Source organism: Canis lupus, chromosome 14 (assembly GCF_003254725.2).
Source record: "Canis lupus dingo isolate Sandy chromosome 14, ASM325472v2, whole genome shotgun sequence".
Classification (NCBI taxonomy): Eukaryota; Metazoa; Chordata; class Mammalia; order Carnivora; family Canidae; genus Canis; species Canis lupus.
In genome coordinates, this window is record NC_064256.1 from 23,771,287 (window position 1) to 23,792,415 (window position 21,129).

At 36.4% G+C, this 21,129-nt stretch overlaps 1 protein-coding gene and 1 long non-coding RNA gene across 2 annotated transcripts in view; both read left to right on the plus strand.

The window, feature by feature from the left end:
• The window catches only part of NXPH1 (neurexophilin 1), a 433,900-nt gene that overhangs the window by 156,703 nt on the left and 256,068 nt on the right, over positions 1–21,129 (plus strand). The window lies entirely within an intron of this gene.
• The window catches only part of LOC112674849 (uncharacterized), a 97,975-nt gene continuing 87,658 nt past the window's right edge, over positions 10,813–21,129 (plus strand). The window contains exons 1-2 of the long non-coding RNA XR_007402024.1: positions 10,813–11,358; positions 12,951–13,049. This is a non-coding gene — a long non-coding RNA (uncharacterized LOC112674849). The remainder of the gene's footprint in view (positions 11,359–12,950; positions 13,050–21,129) is intronic.

The following is a 21,129-nucleotide window of genomic DNA, read 5'->3' on the forward strand; positions in this document are numbered from 1 at the left end:
TAGTTATTCTTGAGGGGCTTCCCATCAAATAGGAGATACAAGGGTAACAAATGCAGGTTTGATATTATGGTTGTGACTCAAGCTTGTGCTGATGACATGTGGGGCACAGTCTCTTTAGGACATCTGCATCTATTGACCTGACGGATATGAAAAATGATCCCTGGGCCTCAGGGTAAGGTAATAAGTGAGATCAGGGCATAAAGCACAATCCTCACAGTCATCTGTGATGGAGTTTAAAATGATCCATAACATCTGTATCCATCCTAGCAAATCATACACCTGTTTTGTGAATTATTTGCTGTATCTGGACAGGAAGAGGTGGGGAGAGGAGAGCAGAGCTTATTTGTAAGAAGATAAATCACATGTAGGAGGTATAAACTCCAGTTTCTCCCATGGCGTTTATTCTCATGGGTCTGTGTTCCAACAGCTTACCAGATATAAAACAGAGATTCAAATCCATATTCTTTTTTTAAAAGATTTTATTTATTTATTCATGAGAGACACACACACAGAGAGGAGGAGACACAGGCAGAGGGAGAAGCAGTCTCCTTGTGGGGAGCCTGATTGATGTAGGACTCAAGTCCAGGACCCCGGGATCATGTTCTGAGCCAAAGGCAGACACTCAACCACTGAGTCGCCCAGGTGTCCTGCAAATCCATATTCTTTTAGGAGTAAGATCTTCGCGTGATGATACAAACTAAGAAACTTTAAAAAAATCTGTTTAGTTTAATACCTTAATGATATAGTAGTCCCAAATATTCAACTAGTTTAGCTTAGGCTTTTTTTTTTTATCATAGTCTGGATATATGATTTAAAAAAATAGAAAAATGCTCATGAAATATTCTATAGAATCACTCATGTTGGATTTAGACATTTTTCTATTTCTGAAGGATAAAAGTAGATCCAAGATATTTCTGTCCAAAGTAGAAGCCCTCTGGCATGGGATGGCAGGGGGAGAGCCTGGTTTCATTTCAGTCTTGTGCTACATTTGACCTTGGGAGAGCTTAGTTATGCCTTGGGGCAAAAAATTAAATGTTCCATTTTGCAGCAGTATCATCTTTCACCTTTATGTGGATTTAAAAATGTAAATAAAATTGCTTTCTGTAAATGGTATACATGAAGGTCATATTCATATTCTCTGCAAGAATTCAAAATGCTATTTGACCCATCATTGGCTCAATAGATAATAATGTGTTCTATTAGTTTCTAGTAATCTACTTTTTAAGCATTTTATGGCCCAATATTTTTATGCCTAGTTCCTAGTTTGTGAAATAAGAAATCAGAAATAAACCTTTTAGTACTTCATTGTAGGTTTATTTATAGAATATATGTTTTCAACTTTGAACTTATAAAAATTCCACATCTTCCCAGAATACATTTCCTTAGTTATAAAAGTGGTCTGGTTGAAAATCTACAATGAGAGAAGAGTGTACTCTTGAAAAATTTTGAGGGGTCAAGCTATTCCAGTTATAATCTGAAAAGCAGAGTGCAACCACTGGATTTAGAAATTTAAGTAACTGCTCTTCTCTTTGAGGAAGAGGGTATTTGAATTATTTTCATTGAAATTTGGATAATAAGACCCTAATAGATCCTTGTATTTAATTGTCATGATTTTGATCGTTAATGACTTTTGATTGCTTCTTCTGGAGGCACCTGTCAGCCATCTCTGAAGCACAGATGGCTTTATCAGCAGCAGTAGGAGTTTCTTTTTCTTACTAACCTTGAGCTGAACACATTTTTTGGGGAAGATGAGCAGACCAATGTCATCCTAAGTTTTTCTGTCTTTGGGAAATTATTTTGTTTATTGAATAATGAATTGAGATCACTGTTTCAAAAGTGTGCATAGTTTTTTTTAATTGTAAAGAGTATTAGTCCTCCTTCTAAGTTGTTATGTAATGAATATTCAGTGACCTAGGCCATAAGACTATGATGATAATACCCCTCTGTTTCCTTGGGACAGGCCTATTTTATGCCTGTTGTTTATATCAAAAATATTTTCTCTAATTTTCAAAAGTGTTTTAGTGTAGATGATAGATTATATGGTTGTCTTACATGTAACTCAGTGTTCAAATGCCTGACTGTGGAAGGTTGATTATGTCTTTTTAGGACAGTCTTATGTTATGAGAGATTGTTGAACAGGTAAGAAGAGCATTTCCATCTATTTTACATCCCTTTATCATGGAGCATTCAGGCTCTTCCTGAACTTGGATAATCAGGGTCCATTACCATGATGTGCTTCATGAAACATATCCCGTGTTTCTTCATTTAAAAATCTGGTAAATTTTTTACTAAATATTATGCATTACACAAACATGAGAAAAGCGGATAGAAGACGGATTAGGTGAGGTCCTGCAGAGTGGCATCAGCTTGGTGAAATTGTTTTGGTCCAAGGCACAGAAACTAAACTTTGCCAGCGCTTTTAGAGTTAACAGTCAGAAATAGACTCGCTCTAACCTGAACATTCTTTTGATAATGCCCTTTTCCTGGGAGAACAATACCTGAAACACTTATCAGAGCACATTTCTTTCAATATGGTAGCTCTGGAGAGTCCAATTAGTAATCAGAACTTGATACATATCCATGTATCTATGTATCTATTTATATCTCTATCTATCTATATATCTATATCTAGAAAGCTTTGAGGTTATTTCACAAGAGTACATGGCAGAACCCAAAGTAAAGTGAAAGGTTCTCTTTTTCTGTCTTGTGCCTTCTTATCCTTGAGAGTGATGAGCATACATTACCCTTATTGCTTCTCTGAATCCCTGTTTTCTATGCTAACAAACCCATTCAGTCTTTTTGATAAATCTTTCTCTAAATGTTATTATCACTGATGAAACTTCAAATAGTAGCTCCTATTGAATAATCTTCCTATCCTCATTTTTTATTGATTTTATTAGATTCCCTGAAGGTGCTGTTTTCTCCTTTAGTATCTTGGTTCTTTACGATCTAGAACTTTATTAACACTGTTGACTCTCTACCATCTTTTACATCTCTCTTTTTTTTAGGGCTCTGCAAGGCCTTGAGACTAGGATATGTGAATATGTAATATTGATTGATCGATTTTTTAAAAAGATTTTCTTTATTCATGAAAGACACTGAGAGAGAGGCAGAGACACAGGCAGAGGAGAAGCAGGCTCCTGGCGGGGAGTCTGATGTGAAAAACTAGAACCCAGAACGCTGGGATCATGCCCTGAGTCGAAGGTGGACGCTCAGCAACTGAGCCACTCGGACATCCCTGTGATATTGATTTAATAGGTTTTTCTTTCATACCTCTACTCAGGAGTTATTTGTGATGGATAACTTAAGCAAGTAAATAGACAGCTAGGCAAAGCCTTCTAGTGGATGGTGGGAAGACGGGAGAAGAAAACCTTTTCCATACCTCTGTTTAAATGCTTGACCTGTTTTTAAAGTAGACATCTTGTAGACATGTCTTGCTTTTTCTAAATTTCTTGGGATTGTAGAAGTAGGTGCCTGGTAAAGCCTTAAAAAGAGTCAGGGTGTGTAGGATGAGGTGGCTGTGGGGATTAATATTAGAACCACTGGACAATTCTTTGTTTTGCAAATGTACTGGCAGAAGTTAACTGGATCCTCCTTGGTAGGAAGGATCAATGTGGATCACTCCTGCTGATAGCTCAAGAGAGGAGTGTGCTTCCTACTTTGCTTTTTTGGGGAAAACAAAATCTCATGGGGAATTTTTCCCTAGAAATCTAATTCGTGCAGGTCTCTGGCAAGAACAGAGTTTAAAATTAGTTTTTAAAAATTTATTTTTAATTATGGTAAAAGATGCATAACACAGAATTTACAATCTTAGTCATTTTTAAGTGTACAGTTCAGTATATTCACATTTTTGTGCAACCAATTTCCAGAACTCTTTTCATCTTGTAAAACTGAAATGCTGTATCCATGAAATGGCAACTCCCCATTTGCTTTTCCCTCTAGCCCCTAGCAATCAACCATTCTACTTTTTGCCTCTGAATTTGACTAATATAGGTACCTCATGTAAGTGGAATCATACAACATTTGTTCTTTTGTTTTTTTTTTTTTTTTTAAAGATTTTATTTATTTATTCATGATAGTCACAGAGAGAGAGAGAGGCAGAGACACAGGCAGAGGGAGAAGCAGGCTCCATGCACCGGGAGCCCGATGTGGGATTCGATCCCGGGTCTCCAGGATCGCGCCCTGGGCCAAAGGCAGGCGCCAAACCGCTGCGCCACCCAGGGATCCCACATTTGTTCTTTTGTGACTGGCTTATTTCTTTTAGCAGTATGTCCTTAAGTTTTATCTGTGTTGTAGTGTATGTTAGAATTTCTTTTTTTTAATTAAAAAAGATTTTTTAATGTGGTCATATTTATTGACCTTTTTATTGTTTGTTGATTTTGAGTTAAAGAGAACTTTAGCCTACAGCTAGTTAATAGAGGAATTCCTCCATGTTTTCTTGTACACATTTGGTTTTATTTTTTATGTTTAGAACCCTAATCTATTTGGAATTTATGTCTTGTGTATGGTGTAAAGTATTAGTTTATGTTTTCAAATGGATAACCAGACATCCTAGCATCATTTATTTAATATCCCATGTTTGCTTCAGTGATTTGAGATGATGGTCTTATCATATACTAAATATTCTTACATTTATTTCTATTCCACTGGTCTGTATGCACGAGAAACACTATGTTAATTAGAAAGATTGTTTAGCTTTATTTAATATTTGTTGGAGCCAGTCTCCTCTCATAACTTTTTTCCAGCTTTATTGAGATATAATTGATATACAATATTGTGTAAGTTTAAAGTATGCAAGTGATGATTTGATACTCATCTATATTGGGAAATATTTTCCACAGTAAGGCTAGTTAACATATTTCTCACCTTGCATAATTACCATTTTGTTGCAATTTTTGTTATGATAAGAACATTAAAGCTCTGCTCTCATAATGATTTTCAAGTATACAGCACTGCATTGTTAGCTAGAGTCACCATGCTGTATATAGAGTTATCATGCTGTGCATTAGATCCTCAGAACTTATTCATCTTATAACTGGAAATTTATACCCTTTGACCAGCATCTCTGTATTTTCTCCACTGCTCAGTCCCTGGCAACCATCATTTTACTCATTGTTTCTATGAGTTCAACCTTTTTATATTCCTCATGTCAGTGAGATCATACAGTATTCGTTCTTCTCTGTCTGACTTATTTCACTTAGCATAGTGCCCTCAGAGTCTATCTATGTTGCCACCAATGGCAGGATTTTCTTTTTCTTTTTTTTATGGCTGGATAATACTTAGGTTGTTCCCATGTCCTGGTTGCTGTAAATAATGCTTCAGTGAACATGAGAGTTCAAGTATCTCTCTGTGATACCGATTTCATCTCCTTCGGACATACACCCAAGACTGGGAATGCTGGATCATTTGATAATGTTATTTTTCATTTTTTGAGGAACCTTCATACCATTTTCTGTAGAGACTGTACTAATTTACATTCCCACCAACATTGCATCAGAATTCCCTCTTTTCCATAAACTTGCCAGCATCAGTTTCTTTTTATTTTTTTTATTTTTTTTTATTTTTTTTTTTTATCAGTTTCTTTTTAATAATAATCATCGTAACAGGTGTGAGGCAATATATTTCACTGTGATTTTGATTTGCATTTCCCTGATGATTACTGATTTTGAGCACCTTTTCATATACTTGTTGGCCTTTTGTATGTTTTCTTTAGGAAAATGTCTATGTAAGTCCCCTGCCTATTTTTTAGTCAGACTCTTTTTCTCTTTCTTTCTTTCTTTCTTTCTTTCTTTCTTTCTTTCTTTCTTTCTTTCTTTCTTTCTTTCTTCTTTCTTTCTTTCTTTCTTTCTTTCTTTCTTTCTTCTTTTTCTTTCTTTCTTTTTCTTTCTTTCTTCTTTCTTTCTTTCCTTCTTTCTTTCTTTTTTCCTATTGAGGTGTAGGAGTTCCTTACACATTTTAAATATTAACTTCTTATCAGATATATGGCTTGCAAACTTTTTTGTCCCATTCCATAAGTTGACTTTCCATTTTGTTGGTTTCTTTTTTTGTGTATGTGCAGCTTTGTAATTGAATGTAGTTCTGCATGTGGATTTTTGCCTTTGTTGCTTGTGCTTTTGGGGTCATATCCCAAGATACCCCAAAACCAAAAAGCAAAAAACAGAACAAAACATTGCCAAGATCAATGATGAGGAGCAAGGAAAGAGTTAAGAATTAATATAATATGTCAGGAATTTCATTCCAGCCTGGAAACTAAAATGGACTAAAAAAGATAGAAATCATCAGGTTTATTTTTGAAGATACTTTTTTCCCCCTATAGAATTAGGAGTAGAGAAAGAAGAGGAGAGAGGAGAAGAAAGAGGAGGAAAGAAAAATATTTAGTATTTGCAATTACTCTGTATTTAGAAGCTATCATCATAAAAATATTGCCTTTTCCAATGAGCTGAACAGTTGACATGAGCTTCTGCCTTCTTAGTCCCTCAACATCTAAAAGTAATTCTAAATATTTTAATAAGCAGAAAAGAGACCAAAGGGAAAAGATTCCAAACAAACAAACAAACGAAAAAACAAGCAAACAAATACCATGTGTAATCACCAAAAAATTTTATGGAGGCTCTTTGATTTCCAAGATGGCTGTATATCGAAATGGCATTTTGCAATCAGGTTGTTTTTCTAAATATAGTAAATGGGCAAATATACTCTTAAGCAAAACATTTGCTTTAAGAAAATTCAATGTTTTATTTATTAAACTTCCTCAGCTGAGGAATTTCTGAATTGTACATTATAATAGCTCTGCATATTATTGTGATATTGGTACTAATAAATTCCAAGACATGAATGACTTTTCTAACATGTGCTTTTTATGTAATGTTGAAAGAAAAAGTTGGAGGACTGCCTTTGGGATTCGGCAGATTGCCAGTGAACAATAACGTATAGCTGAAATAATACATTATTTTCAATGTCTTAGGAATTTAGAGTTTAAAGAAAATGGCCAGTTCTAACTACCACAGGTAAGGGACCAAGCATTTGTCCCCTGCATTATATGCTAGGTTTCCCCTTCTTACATGATCTGTCTTTTCCATACCTGGCTTCTAATGACTGGGGGAGTGATAGAATTAGGACAAGAAGGATGTAGATTTTCTGATGATATTTTTTGGCCTCTAGCTCCTCTTCTTTTTTTTTTCTTTAAGTGATATAGGCTCCACATCTAACATGGGGCTTGAACTCATGGCCCTGAGATTCAGAGTCACATGCTTTACCGACTGAGCCAGCCCAGTACTCCATCATTAGCTCTTCTTTTGGACCCCTATTATGTCTCTCCTCCCTCTATCTAGGATATACTCAAAATTAAGAATGAGTACAAAAGTGTTCTTTAAAAAGGGAAACATGGTTCTAGAGACACACTGTTGGTTAATGGTGAAGAGAGAAAGAATGAGTTAATTTTTTTAGTATTCAGTGTTAACTGGAGTCCCAACATTACAGCCAGGGTTTACATCCCTGTGGAGCAATGTAACACTTTTTGTAAATCATGAATTTCTCTATTCTTGTTATGGTACATAGTATTTCAGACAGGAAATAGAAATATGAAAAAATTGCGTGGAAGTCTTTGTTTTCTTTGACAAATGCAAAAGATAAGGACAATTTTAAAAAAATAGAATCTAGAAATCTAAATTACGCCACTGATACTATCATTTGAGTTGCTATGCACTGTGGAGTAAATCATGGGCCAGAATATGGTGGGTGTTTGTGCCACAAATTATCAGCAGTAACCTTATAACACCATGTCATGCTATTACTTTCCATAAGATATCAAATGAATTAATGAATTCTTCTATAAACTATATAGTCCTCCTTTCACTTAAATTTCACAAAAGCAGACTAAAACTGTGTTTGCAATCTGTAGTATTGGGCTGAAAAGAGAATGAATTGGCTTAAAGATCAACTTGTGGCCACTTTAAAAGACTAATCCTGAAACTTTAATCAGTTGGTATAATATTCCATGCATGAAGAAAATTGATGTACTGTACATTGTGTCTTGGTGAGTATTCTCTGGTCCTACTTTCCTTTGCGGTACCATTGAAAAAAGAAATGAGTGGATCTTTTAATGGAAATCAGGGCTGTTTCAGCTTTAGTGGAAGGGTGAAAGGTAAAGCTTTATTTCCAAGCGAGGCATTTAGGCTCACAATGAGAACAGAATTCCTTCTTTCTTTTTTTTTTTTTTTTTTTTGACTAATTGAATTTATTTATTTATTTATTTATTTATTTATTTTTTTATTGGTGTTCAATTTACTAACATACAGAATAACACCCAGTGCCCGTCACCCATTCACGAATTCCTTCTTTCTATACACCATCTGTATACACAGGCTGTGGCTTGGGTTGCCATTTACTGTCTGGAGAGAATGGCACTTCCCAGAAAGGATCAGAATTTGAGTCTCGAATTTTAACATTCGTAAGCCGTCCGTAAGCAAAGGTTGGGAGGAAATTGCCTGATGCTTATCGGTGTCCACTTTTTTGCCACTTCTTCCAAAAGTGTTTGGGCCAATATTTGATATCAGATGCTGTTGGAAGCCACTAACCCATAAAATATTAAGTGGCTTATTACAATGCACATTGATGTACTTGTCATTTGTTCAAACCAAATATGAGATGCAGGGTTTTTTTCCTCCCCCAAAGGTTATTATTATTTTTTTTTTGTCAGTCATTTATTTGTTGACCCTTACAGAAAAGTATAATTCTTTGGAATGGTATGCACCATTCTTGGGAAGTCATAAGGCAGTTTTCTAACAAACTGTAGAAATGATCCCTGAAAGTTTAGTCTTATAAGGCAGGTTTTTAGATGTAACTTCTGCTCTGAAATGGGAGGGTAGGGAAGCTAGGTATTGGTAAGTTATTTTACTTTATTTTATTAAAAATTTTTTAAAAAAGATTTTTAAAATTTATTTATTCATGAAAGACACACACACACACAGAGGCAGAGACACAGGCAGAGGGAGAAGCAGGCTCCATGCAGGGAACCTGACATGGGACTCGATCCCTGGACTCCAGGATCACGCCTGGGCCAAAGGCAGGCGCTAAACTGCTGAGCCACCCAGGGATTCCTTGTAAGTTATTTTATAAGTGATGAAGCTGAGCACAGGATAGTTAATCAATGTCTTACCTGAGTATCACATGTTGGAATTAGAACTCAAGTCTACTGACTTCCATCTTGCCAGGAAGAGAAATTTAGAGCTACAGGATTATATACTATGCTAGTTCTGTCTAGATAAAGGTAAAAGCTTAACGTATTGACTTAGGAGGATCTTACCTAAAAGCACAGTGTTTATAAGAGAGATAAAGAATTCTGAAAAAAAAAAAAAGAATTCTGGTTTATTCTGGTAGGAGCTGATTATAATTCATTGATTCCTGGCTTGGGAATAATAAATAAGGAATAATTATGATTGTTTATCATTATTTCTTGATTCCAAGGTTGCTGTGGTTTGAACACTTTCATGAAATAATCTGCCCATCTCTTTAGAATTCACAGAGGCTGTGGGACCTTGAGTCTGGTCCAAGAGGCTGTGTGTGCTCAGCATGTGACAAAAATGATGAATGGAGATGCAGGTTCAAGGAAACAGAGGTCTTATTGGAATGACATCTGCTTCTCTTCTAGGCCAGACATGTCATACCAGGGATCAGTGAATCATGGTGGAAGAGGAATTCGACAGCTTAAAAACATAACTTTTTTTCTGGTCTATTTGATTTTGAGCAGAAAAACAAACATAAACAAAAGTAATTGATTTTTCTATTTCCTATACTTTTTACATCCAAATTCATAAAGCCACATTAAATTAACTGCAAAAGTAAACAATTTTTTTTGGCTTTATAAGACTTTTGATTTAAGCCATGATTGCCCTTTTAAATTTATTCACTTATTAAGGTCCAACTTTGTGAAAGCAACATTTTACTTTTGCTTCTTATTTTCAAATTATTTCTTTGTCAATGATTTCTAATTCTCCATTCACACTGCTGGCCCCACTACTGTCTAAATAGACTCTCTAAGTTTCAAATTATATTAAATTTTCAAAATGTTAGCAGATTATCCTAGGTAGACTTCCAAATACTACCTCACATCTAGAAGAATCTTTTATTTCAATAAAGATCAACTGAATATTTATGCTCAATGGATGGGCATTTAAAAACACTTTATATGGGACTTTGTGGGAGGGGCGTCTGGGTGGCCCAGTCAGTCATGTGACCTAGTCATCTAGTTTGTGATTTCTAGGTTGTGATCTTGGTGGGGGAGTGGGGTGTGGGATCCAGCTGCGTATTGGGCTCCCACCTATTGTGGTGTCTGTTCCTCTTCTTCCCTCTCTGACCACACCCCCTCCACTCATAAGTAGGCACAAACACATTCTCTCTCTAAATTTTTTTTTTTTAATGTTTATTTATTTATGATAGTCACAGAGAGAGAGAGAGAGAGAGAGAGGCAGAGACATAGGCAGAGGGAGAAGCAGGCTCCATGCACCGGGAGCCCGATGTGGGATTCGATCCCGGGTCTCCAGGATTGCGCCCTGGGCCAAAGGCAGGCGCCAAACCGCTGCGCCACCCAGGGATCCCCACATTCTCTCTCTAAATAAATAAATAAAATCTTAATTTTTTTTTTATAAGAGCTGTGGGTTCTTTACATCTTAAAAATGGATTTTAAGAGGTATTTTCAAACTCTTCAGTTGTGGAAGAGGCATTATATCTTGACTTTTCCACTTAATTTCTTGTGGCATTAAAGAAATGCTCTTGTTGTGCAACCATTTTACAGTGGTTGGGAACTAATGCAAATGAAACAGATCTCTGCTTCTCTGGTCTAAGTAGTTTCATTTTCTCAGGCAATTTCAGAGCTTCTTTCTTTCTTAGAAAGAAAGAACCTACAGATGCAGTCTGTGAATGGTATATGCTGGATCAGAATTGGTATATGAGTGGAGAAAAAACATTTGTCAAGCTGTACAGCTAAGAATCATGGTATTTGTAACATCCCTGGCCTGGAGGCCCACATTCTTAACATAGCTGAGAAACCTAGGGTCTGGTCACACATCATTTTTCACTGGTAGGATGCTTTCATTGCCCTAATTTTCATGAACTTAAAAAAAAGTTGAAAGGATCCTCAAAAGGCAGGGAAGCCAATTTCATAGGTCCATTAGGTCTCATAGCTACTGGCACTCTCCCCTATTGTTCATAGATTTCCTCAGCATTCTCTTTGGACTGAGCTCTTTCTTAGTGAGGATCCAAATAGAGTACTCACATATCTATCCTTGCTTCTCAGCCCTCTGGCAAAGACTAGGTACAGGCTGTTCTCCCCTTACCATGTGTGTTACTTTGAAGACTAAGGTAGGCATATCTGTCATCTTTGTTGCCATTCATCAGAATAATTAAAAAAAATAAAACATTTAGAAATGATTCAGACCAGTTCTAGTTTGCTTACTTGCTTAAGGTCAGACAGCCAGTCAAATGCCCGAGCAGAGTTCCTGGAACAGTTCTTTATGATGTCGTAGTAAATGTCTTCATTAAGTCTTTAAGACTTGTTTTAGGTAAGTTGATATATTTTTCAAATTATGAAAATGAGTACTGGGTTGCAAAAATTATACAATGGTCCTAGTGAATTGATGTCTAAAGAGACTGCATGTAGTCTCTTCTTTTTTTTCATAGTTTGTAGAACTATGCTGATGTGACATGAAGAACAAAGGTGTTCCAAGGAGACATGGGGGGGTCTTTTATTTTTAGGTTTATAAGCAGTGGAGAGAGAACCAGATGAGTAATCCAAGATGTATTCTAATTCTGATTCTCTTAGTTGGTCAAGACTTAGAACTGAAATACACCCGGAGTTAATTTACACTAGCCTTTCATCTTACTGATAAGGAAAATAAGCAGAATGATGATGTGGCTGATCCTATACATAGTTATAGGAGGAACAAGGAATAGGATCTTGGTCTCCTGACTTCAACTCCTTTAGTATTTCTCCTACAGTAAACTGTTGTCAGAGTCATTCAGCCTCTCTAAGTCTCCATTTTTTCATCTGTGAAGTGTTGATTGTGGTATTTGTTCAACATTTAATAATAGGTTGTTGCAAAGAGTAACCTGTGATAAACAAGACGGTGAGATAGAAGATATATTAATAATTTAATGAAGGAGGAATTTAGTGGAATAGGAATTATGATTGAGGCATTGCAAATTTAGGAGTTTGAAATAATCTTGATGGAAAGGAGCACTTTACATAATTATTTGAAAAGATGCTTTCTGACATGGAATTTTGGGGTGAGGTTAAGAGAGAACAAATGAGCCATGCTTTTATTTAGCTAAATTTATAAATTATTGTCTTGGGGGTAATCTTATCCATAAACTTATAATTACATAAAATAGCCCCTATTGCATATAATAGCTTTTTGATGCTGATCTATTAATGATATTTCTTTGATTTTTTTTCCCAAGCAGGAAAAAATTAATTTAATGAACATCTTGGGTTGTCTTTGCGGTCTAATAACTTAATGCTTATCTAAGAATTTTAGTATTTTGCAGGCAAAATATTTAATGAGGACATAAAATTATTCATTTTTTACCTGAATTCTAGATGAAATGATATGAAAGAAGGATGATTAATTTCATCATGTGGAGACTTTACTGGCTTTTACAAATTAAAGCCAAATACCCTTCATGAAAATTCTTGGAGATGTGACAAACTGATTTATATTCCATTAATTTAACTCTATTTAGGCAGAATCGTGGACTTTTGTACTAAAACACAAAATTAATTAAATTGCCCAGTAGTATAATTACAGTTTCATCAACAGAGAAAACAACTTTGAGTGCCAGAGTTTTGAAATGTTAAACTGCATTTTCAGTTTAATTTGGGTGCCCTGCCATCTTCTTCCCTCTAGAAATGTTAATGCAAATGCATGCACTATTTTCCCCGCTTATGACTTCAGCTTTGATTCCAGTGTGTTAGACCTGTCCACGGTGGGTCCTCAAGGCTTGAAGAAACTATGAGGTTGGGGAGACGAAAGCATCGAAATGGAGTGGAAAAGGTAAGGGAAATTTAAGGGGGAAAAAAGTAAGGATGTATAGTAGATATAAATCCCATTATGAAGTCTTTGTTTTTGTGAAGAGAATGACAGAAGGCAATCTAGAGCTAGATAGGCAATAAATATTTGTTGCATAAATGAATTCATGAATGAATGATATAGGGCAGGAGACCCCTTGAAAATGAAAGCAGCTATGAGTTATATAAAATATGGATGCTTAGGCAGACTGAGCTATGCCATGATGACCACAAAGTTTAATAAAATAAGTGGCTTTCCTTAGGATTATGGTTGAGTTCGTGACATTTCTTGTTTTCATATTGGGTTCTCTGTTAGTTTTGTTCATATAAGTGAATAAAAAGCTTCCTTGCAAGTGAAAAGAACTTACTATTTTATTTACAACTATAAGAAAGGTATATCATTTTTTAAACCAGGATAAGCTTTTGAGGTTGAACTTTTGTTAATTTTATCTGAAATTTATTATTTATCAATTTTATATTTCTGCTCTTTTTCGTTTGTCCTTCCGAATGGCCCCAGATCCCCCAAAGGAAGATGAAAGTAAAGAGGGGCTCTCTTTATATCTTTTCTTGTCCTTCTAGTTGTTGTTTTATACTAGATTTCATTAAGAATCAATTTTTAGAAAACTAAGTGGCTGTGTACATACACATTTAGGTGTTTGAACATTGATAGTAACATTGATTTCTCTTTGCATAATACTTTGCTTCAGAAGCAAACCTGAAGCAGATCTATTTCATTAGTAGTAGAATGGGATCAATGGGAAGGTTATCCGTGGGAAGGCTGACTTTCAAACCTTGCATTGCTTTGGATATGCCAGGTGCTGATCTTTCCAGATGAGTCGTAGCTTGGGGAAGGTAAGTCCACAAGGTTTTGAATAGTTTTTGCTTCTAACACTCAAGTTTTTTGTCCCCTGGCATAATGAAAAGTGAAAGGTAAAACAGCATGAGCCTTGGGCCAGCCATGCTTGAGTTTGATTTTCAACACTCTTAATTATTGGCTGTCTGTCTTTGGCAGAATTATGTAACAACAGCCAGACCTCTGTTGCCACATCTGTAAACAGGGAGATCATACTAATCATCTCCCAGGACTTTGTGAAGAATAAATGTAATAATGTCTGTGAAAGTCTCTGGCATGCAATAGGGCTTCATTACATTTCTTCATCTCTGTTTCCTTTCCTTTTGGCTCTTTGTATCCAAAACTTTGCAATATTAGGTATTGCCAAATTCTTAGAAGTGAAATTGTTGGGATGCCTGGGTGGCTCAGTGGATGAATGTCTGCCTTTGGCTCAAGGCCTGATCCTGGGATCCTGGATGGCATCCCGTGTCAGGCTCCCCATGGGAAGCCTGCTTCTCTCTCTACCTGTCTATGCCGCTCTCTCTCTCTCTCTCATGAATAAATAAATAAGTAAAAAAAAAAAAAGAAGTGGAATTGTTAGGCTGAAAGACATGCAAAATTAAAATTATGCTAGATATTATCAAATTGCCCACCTGAAGTTTTGTCCCAAATTATATCTCCATCAACACAGCACACGTGAGCTATTTCTCACATCCCCACTGAGTTTTTGATCACCAGTGCTTTCATAGAAGAAATATAATAACATTTTTATCATTTGTACTTATTTAATTTTAAATGAATTTGAGTACCTTTCATGTGCTTAAAGCCATTTGTATTTCTTTTTCTGGGAACTGTTCATGTCAGGTTAGTCCCTTAAGCTATTGAAACTTCATTTCCCTCATTTGTAAACTGAGGGTTCTGAGGACAGAGAATGCAAGGGGGTTTTGCATAGCACCCGACAGAAAATAGGCAATTAATAAATGTTAACTGTTATTGTTGTTTTATTATTTCTGCTACTGTGTATCAGCACCTTTTTTTCTGTCATTTGGATCTTTCTTTAGGATTCCAGATTTACATTTCTGTCTCTCACTTTGCTTTACCCCCTCTCTATGTCTTTATATTCATTGATAGAGCCTTTCCTACAGTCCTTAACTGTGAACTCTTGCCTCTCCAATCCATCCTCCTCACTGTTTTGGAAATTTTTCTTTCCAAAAACCAAGGGAGTTGTTCTGCGTCTTCTTCAAATTATTTGATAGCTGCCTGATGCCCACACGCTAAAGTCCAGACTCCTAAGCCAGGCCTTCAAAGCACTTTGCAATTTCAGTCTTCCAGACTTTTAGCCCACTCTCCTAATCTTTTCCATGACCCCAGAGGCTTCCTGATATTTAACCATACAAATCCCCCTTTTCCCTATTCCCTGAATGTTCTCAAGCTGTTCCCTCCACACCTATCACTTGCTCATTGAAGCCTCACCCATATCTTAGACGCTATTCAGATTCCAGTCAGTTAATGGCATTCTTTCATGTTTGGGGCCAGAGCTCATCTTTTTATATGAAAACAGCACTTTGTACCTATGAGGCCTTTTGAAATCACATGACTTGTTTTAATGAGTCAAGCTGATCTGGAATTGAATCCCTGTTCCTTTAAGGTGACTTGGAAAGTTACTGAGATTCAGTTTCTTCATTTATTAAGGTACAGGATTACAAAAATGAAATGATGATTGTCAAAAAACTTAGTAGAGTGAGAGGCACGTAGTAGATCTGTAGTGCATGCAGTTTGCTTTGCTTATCCTTGAAAACTACCCTTGACAGCTCACCTGGAAGTTTACTGACAATTCATACAGCTAGTGTATTGCTCACTGGGTTGGCACCATTTATGACCTAGGATCCATATGCACATGCTCTGAAGGGCCTTAAAGTTAGCCTAAGTAGTGTAGAGTTTGGATTTTTGATGTTTTTTGAGGAAGGGAGGGGTATAACCAGAGTGTACTTTGGAAAATTGATTTGGCAGTGTGATATAGACCATATGGAAGAGAAGGTGACATGGAAACCAGTTAAGAGGGAGGTAGGTATAGATACTAGAACTGGGGAGTCTGGGACAGGGGAAGAAGCTCTAATTAGGAATAGCGGCACTTATTATAGAAAGGACAAAAGGAAAAGATATAGCACAGGGGGTCTTCCCAAAGTCTAAAAACAAAAAAAAAAAAAACCCTTTTCAATTGCATGAGGAAGTCTTGGTTTGATGGAAAAGCATGAGTGAAATCCAATTAAAATATCCAGAAGATTAAAATGACATCCTTACAGAAACACTTGGTTTATCTTTAGAATTTCTGCCAGAGCCCCCTTTCAGTGTGATCTTCATAAAGAATGTAGAATACTGGCGTTTCCTACTTGCTCTTCTCTGCTCAGGTGACATTGGGAATTGTGCCTCCTGGAGTATTAAGTACTATGAAAGGTCTTTCACCCCTGAAAGGCTTCCTTTTAGGTCATGGTCTAGCTCAGCCTGGGTCGAGCTGGGAAGGCTTGTATGTAGGATGCCTGCAGTGCCCCTGACAAGTAGATAGATGAGCTCTCATTTCCCGTATTGTGCTATTAGATTCCAGAGCCAGTGTAGCGCAGGATACCGGGAAAGTATTGCAAAGCAGGGGGCATTGTCACAGTCCCTTTCCAGCTGTTGGCTGTTAGCAGCAACATCCATTCTGCTGCTGACACCCCGCTCTCCCCAGCGGCACTTATGCTTAGGAATTATTTAAACCACTTAAAGACAGTAGAATATTTAAAAGTCAAAATGCCTGCTTTCTAATTATTCCCTAGACCTCACTTAGCAATAGCTGGCTTCATGTCACACATTGTGACTCTCCTGGGGACTTCAGCAGCCCCCTGAGCAGAAGTGATGGCATTGACATGCTATTAACAAAACTAGAGACTGCTCTGCCCCAAGCCTTGCAGAGGAAGGCGAGAGGCCCTTCCCCCTTCCCAATTCAATCCAGTCTGTAATCCTGTGGACAGGGCAACTTCAATGGGCTGTTCTTAGGTATTTAAAGGGAATCTTGAGGCTATTCCTTGGTTTGCTTTAATTCACTCAGGTCATTTCTCATGAAATGATCTGTGAAAAATGGGAAGTAGTGAAAAGGGGATTTGGTACTGTTGGCCTCTCTTGACCTTCCCTGACTTTCGTTAACATATTCAAAAGTGGTGACAAAATACAAAAGAATTAATGAGTTATAGGAAATCAGGACTAGGACCATCATATTGTCAGGAAGTTTGTTGAATGGGCTTTTGAATTTGCTTTGTTAAATCTTGAAAATGGCATTAAGCAGCTAATGGGGTTGATATATTAAATACAACCCTAGTCTGTACACAAAATGGACACTAGCTAATCAGTGATTTGGTACATCAATTGATATGGGAAAGATGAGCTCTTTTTATTAGGTCAGCGGAACCAGTGATGTATGGAGGTACTAAAATGAAGGAACAGATTAGGCTGCTCTTTGCAATTTTAATTATGAATTTTTATGAACAGAAAAATAAAATGTAGACATCTTTGACTGGGAGAATAAAGGTGTCTGCAACGTTTGCTGGAGTTCTGATCTATTCATGTTCCATTTTTCTTTAGTCTTACATCTAGATAAAGATTTGAAGGGACATTATAAATTTACATATTCTTAGTTTTTAATATATTTTTAAGGAAGATGAGGTGTGAAAAATCCTTTTATCTGATTTCCTCTGATATTACTCATATTACCCATTTAAAAAAAAAGACAAGAAAAATAATTTTAGATCCAGAAAAAATTTAGGAGATGCTGAGTTCTAGTCTTTTGTTCCCTAGTCCTGAAAAGTCACTTTTCTTTCCATTTGTTTCTCCTGGTAATGTGCATGGGAGGTGGCGAAAGGTAGTGGTGAAATGAGCCCAGCACCCGGAATCATTAGGGCTTATGCAAATAATAGGCTTTGCCACTTGCTAATTCTGTAACCTGGGACCCTTTCCTTAATTTTTCTGGATGATAGTAGTTTCTATATCTATAAAATGGAGTCAGTAACACCCCTAGGGCTATTTTGAGGGTGGATAGTAGAAATGAGAGAAATATAAAATATTTAGCACACTGCCTGATATTTATTGTTGAGTGAATATTTTTTATTATTTGGGTTTGAGTCCTGCAAAATCCTCCTCTTCTAGAGTACCTTTTTCCTATATGGAAGTCTGTGACTGCTCTGGGCCTTTTCTAGTATGGACAAGTTTAAATCAAATCTGGTTTGAAAGGTCAATGTATTTTATAGGACTATGAAAGGGTATTACTAGCTAAATACTGCTAAATGAGGAATCATAGAAGTATCAGGTGATAAGGCCTCTTCTAGAATCTCCTTAAGGCCATATCATGCATGTTTGCATATAGTTGGCATATGATTTACAGATGCTTCCTATCTGTTCTGAGATATGTTCAAATTAGACTTTTATTATGGCTCCCCTCAGGACACTAATTTCCTGAGTTTCCCTAATCTTCTTGTGGAGTTTCTTATGTCTTACACTCTTTATGTTGTTAATTTTCTATAAGCACGAGCCTGAGACAGTAGATATATAAACTAAATGAGGGGTACTGTAGGGGATTGGCATAAACCTTTGCCAAGGCATTTTAGCCTATGTATGAAAATGTTGTGTTTTCAGTCTAGCATCTTAATTTTAAAAAAAATTATTTATTTGAGGGGGGTGCACAGAGAGAGAGGGAGAACAGACTCCCCGCTGAGCAGAGAGCCCTATGTGGGCCTCCATCCCTGGACCCTCAGATCATGACCTGAGCTGAAGGCGGATGGTTAACCCACTGGGCCACCCAGATACCCCTGGTCTAGCATCGTTAGGTCATGTTAGAACATCTTGGAACTTCACTGGTATCAGGTTGTATTCAGGACCAGTTAGGTAATAGGGTGAACAGTAACAAGATAACCACTCTCAGTTTAGAACTTTTTGATTTAAAGTGAATAATAATGAATAGAAATTTTCTTGGAAGAAAGGAGTTACTGGATATTCTGCCTATATCTTTTTCCTAGAAATTTATTACCAAGCACTGCTGTTTATTTTGAGGCCAATTCCCAGTTTTTTGGGCATCTTGTGCTATCAGTGTTATGGATTGCACTCCATAGAGATGTCTGTAATTTGTATGCAGTTAATTAATAAAGTTTATTGAGCAATTAGTTGGGAAATAAATTGTACAAAACAAGAAAAGAGAAAATAAATTGTGATCTGTGCATACTCTGTTTAAATGAAGCAGAAAAAAATAAGTAAGGAAAGTGTTTGGACCATATTTTAATAAGCTTTCCCCCAAATTTCTAAAACAGATATATCAGATTATAGGAAAAATGATAAATATAAATCCTTCTAGAATGAAATACATAGGATCATGTATGAAATCAAACGTAGAGGTTGACTAAAGCATTAAAAATAAAGTCAGACAAATGGATTAGCAAATGGTTAAGAATAATCTTATCTTCCGCAGTTTCTTCTAAAATGGGTATGTAGATGAATTTAGAGAACTTGAAGAGGACTTCAAACCAGTTCAAAAATTTAAAGCCTATTTGCATTTTATTTTTGCAAGTCTCTTTTCTGAAAATACTGACCATTAGGTAAAAGCCATGTTTGCTACAATCTGCATTTATTTTCATGTATCTCATTTTATCTATGAGATTTAGTCTTTGAATAGAAAACGTGCTGTTTTTTTGGTTTTGAACTTGTGTTGTATAACCTAAGATCTGTCACATGTCCTACCACTCTGTTTTTCACCATTACTCCCTATGGATCAGGGAACTATGGCCTACAATGCTTCTCTACACGTAACGTTGTGCACTTGGAACCACTGTTGTGTACCACAGGAGCCTCTCCAATAACACTGGACTTAGAAAGGTCAGAGCTTTGGGTTATGCATCTGTGTTGTTTCTGTTGATCTGTTGAAGATACTTCTTCATTTATTTGGAAGTTTTCCCCTGGTAGTTACAGCATCTTGATAATTTCAGTTCTTAGCTTTGAGCTAAGTTACTGTAGTGTAAAAATTGTGTTAGTGTAAAAAATTATCTGAAATAAAATTCTGGAAAGAATTTCCATCAAGAAAGATTTCCTTCTATTTATGAAAATACATGTAAGGCAGTTAATCAAGTTTTAAAGATTGTTACATTTATCTGTGGTTTATTTGCTTTGTTTTTTAAATATTTTATTTATTTATTCATGAGATACACAGAGAGAAAGGCTGAGACAAAGGCAGGAGAAGTAGGCTCCCCATGGGGAGCTTGATACAGGACTCCATCCCAGGACCCCATGACCTGAGCCGAAGGCAGACCCTCAACCACTGAGCCCCCCAGGTGCCTCTATCTGTGGTTTTAAGGCTATTTCTCTTCCATGATATTGACATAATAATCTTGTTTTTAAATAAATGCTTATGTTGAAGTGCTTATTTTTTTAATTCATAAACTCAAAGTTTACCTAAAAGTAAATATTTAAGTCACAACTATCTTTAAGATAGAGAAAAAAGAAATATTAAAATGTAGAAAAATCATGTCATTTTCCTTACAGTTTCTTTTTTCTTCTTCTTTTATTTTTTAAAGATTTTATTTATTTATTCATGATAGACACAGAGGGAGAAAGAGGCAGAGACACAGGCAGAGGGAGAAGCAGGCTCCACGCAGGGAGCCCGATGTGGGACTCGATCCCGGGACTCCAGGATCGTGCCCTGGGCCAAAGGCAGGCGCTAAACCTCTGAGCCACCCAGGGATCCCTCCTTACAGTTTCATATCATACAAAGAAAAAGGTGAATACATTAAAAAATTTTTTAAAGTACTTGTGTGAATTTTTGAGATACTGCAATATCTGGAATTTTAAGACTTGGACTTCTTTAGATTTGCACAATGAATTTATCTAGACCTTGAAAATGACTTCTCTTATAGTGACCCATAGACTGTCCATGATAATAGTCATATGAACATAAATATAACCTTTATTTGTCAATACATTTTTATTGAGTACTTAATCAGGTGCCAGACATGATGTTGGGTTGATTTAGCTCTAGCTTGGGAACTCTTGGTTCTGTGAGAACAATCATGTAGGACTTAATGATACAGAGGAACAAATATGTCTTTGTGCTCTCATCTGTTTATTTATTTATTTTTCTGAGTCCTGTTTCCTTCATTAATAACTCTCTTTTCCCTTTCTTTTTCATGAAACTACTGGTATTTTTCAAAGTATGGTCACAGGA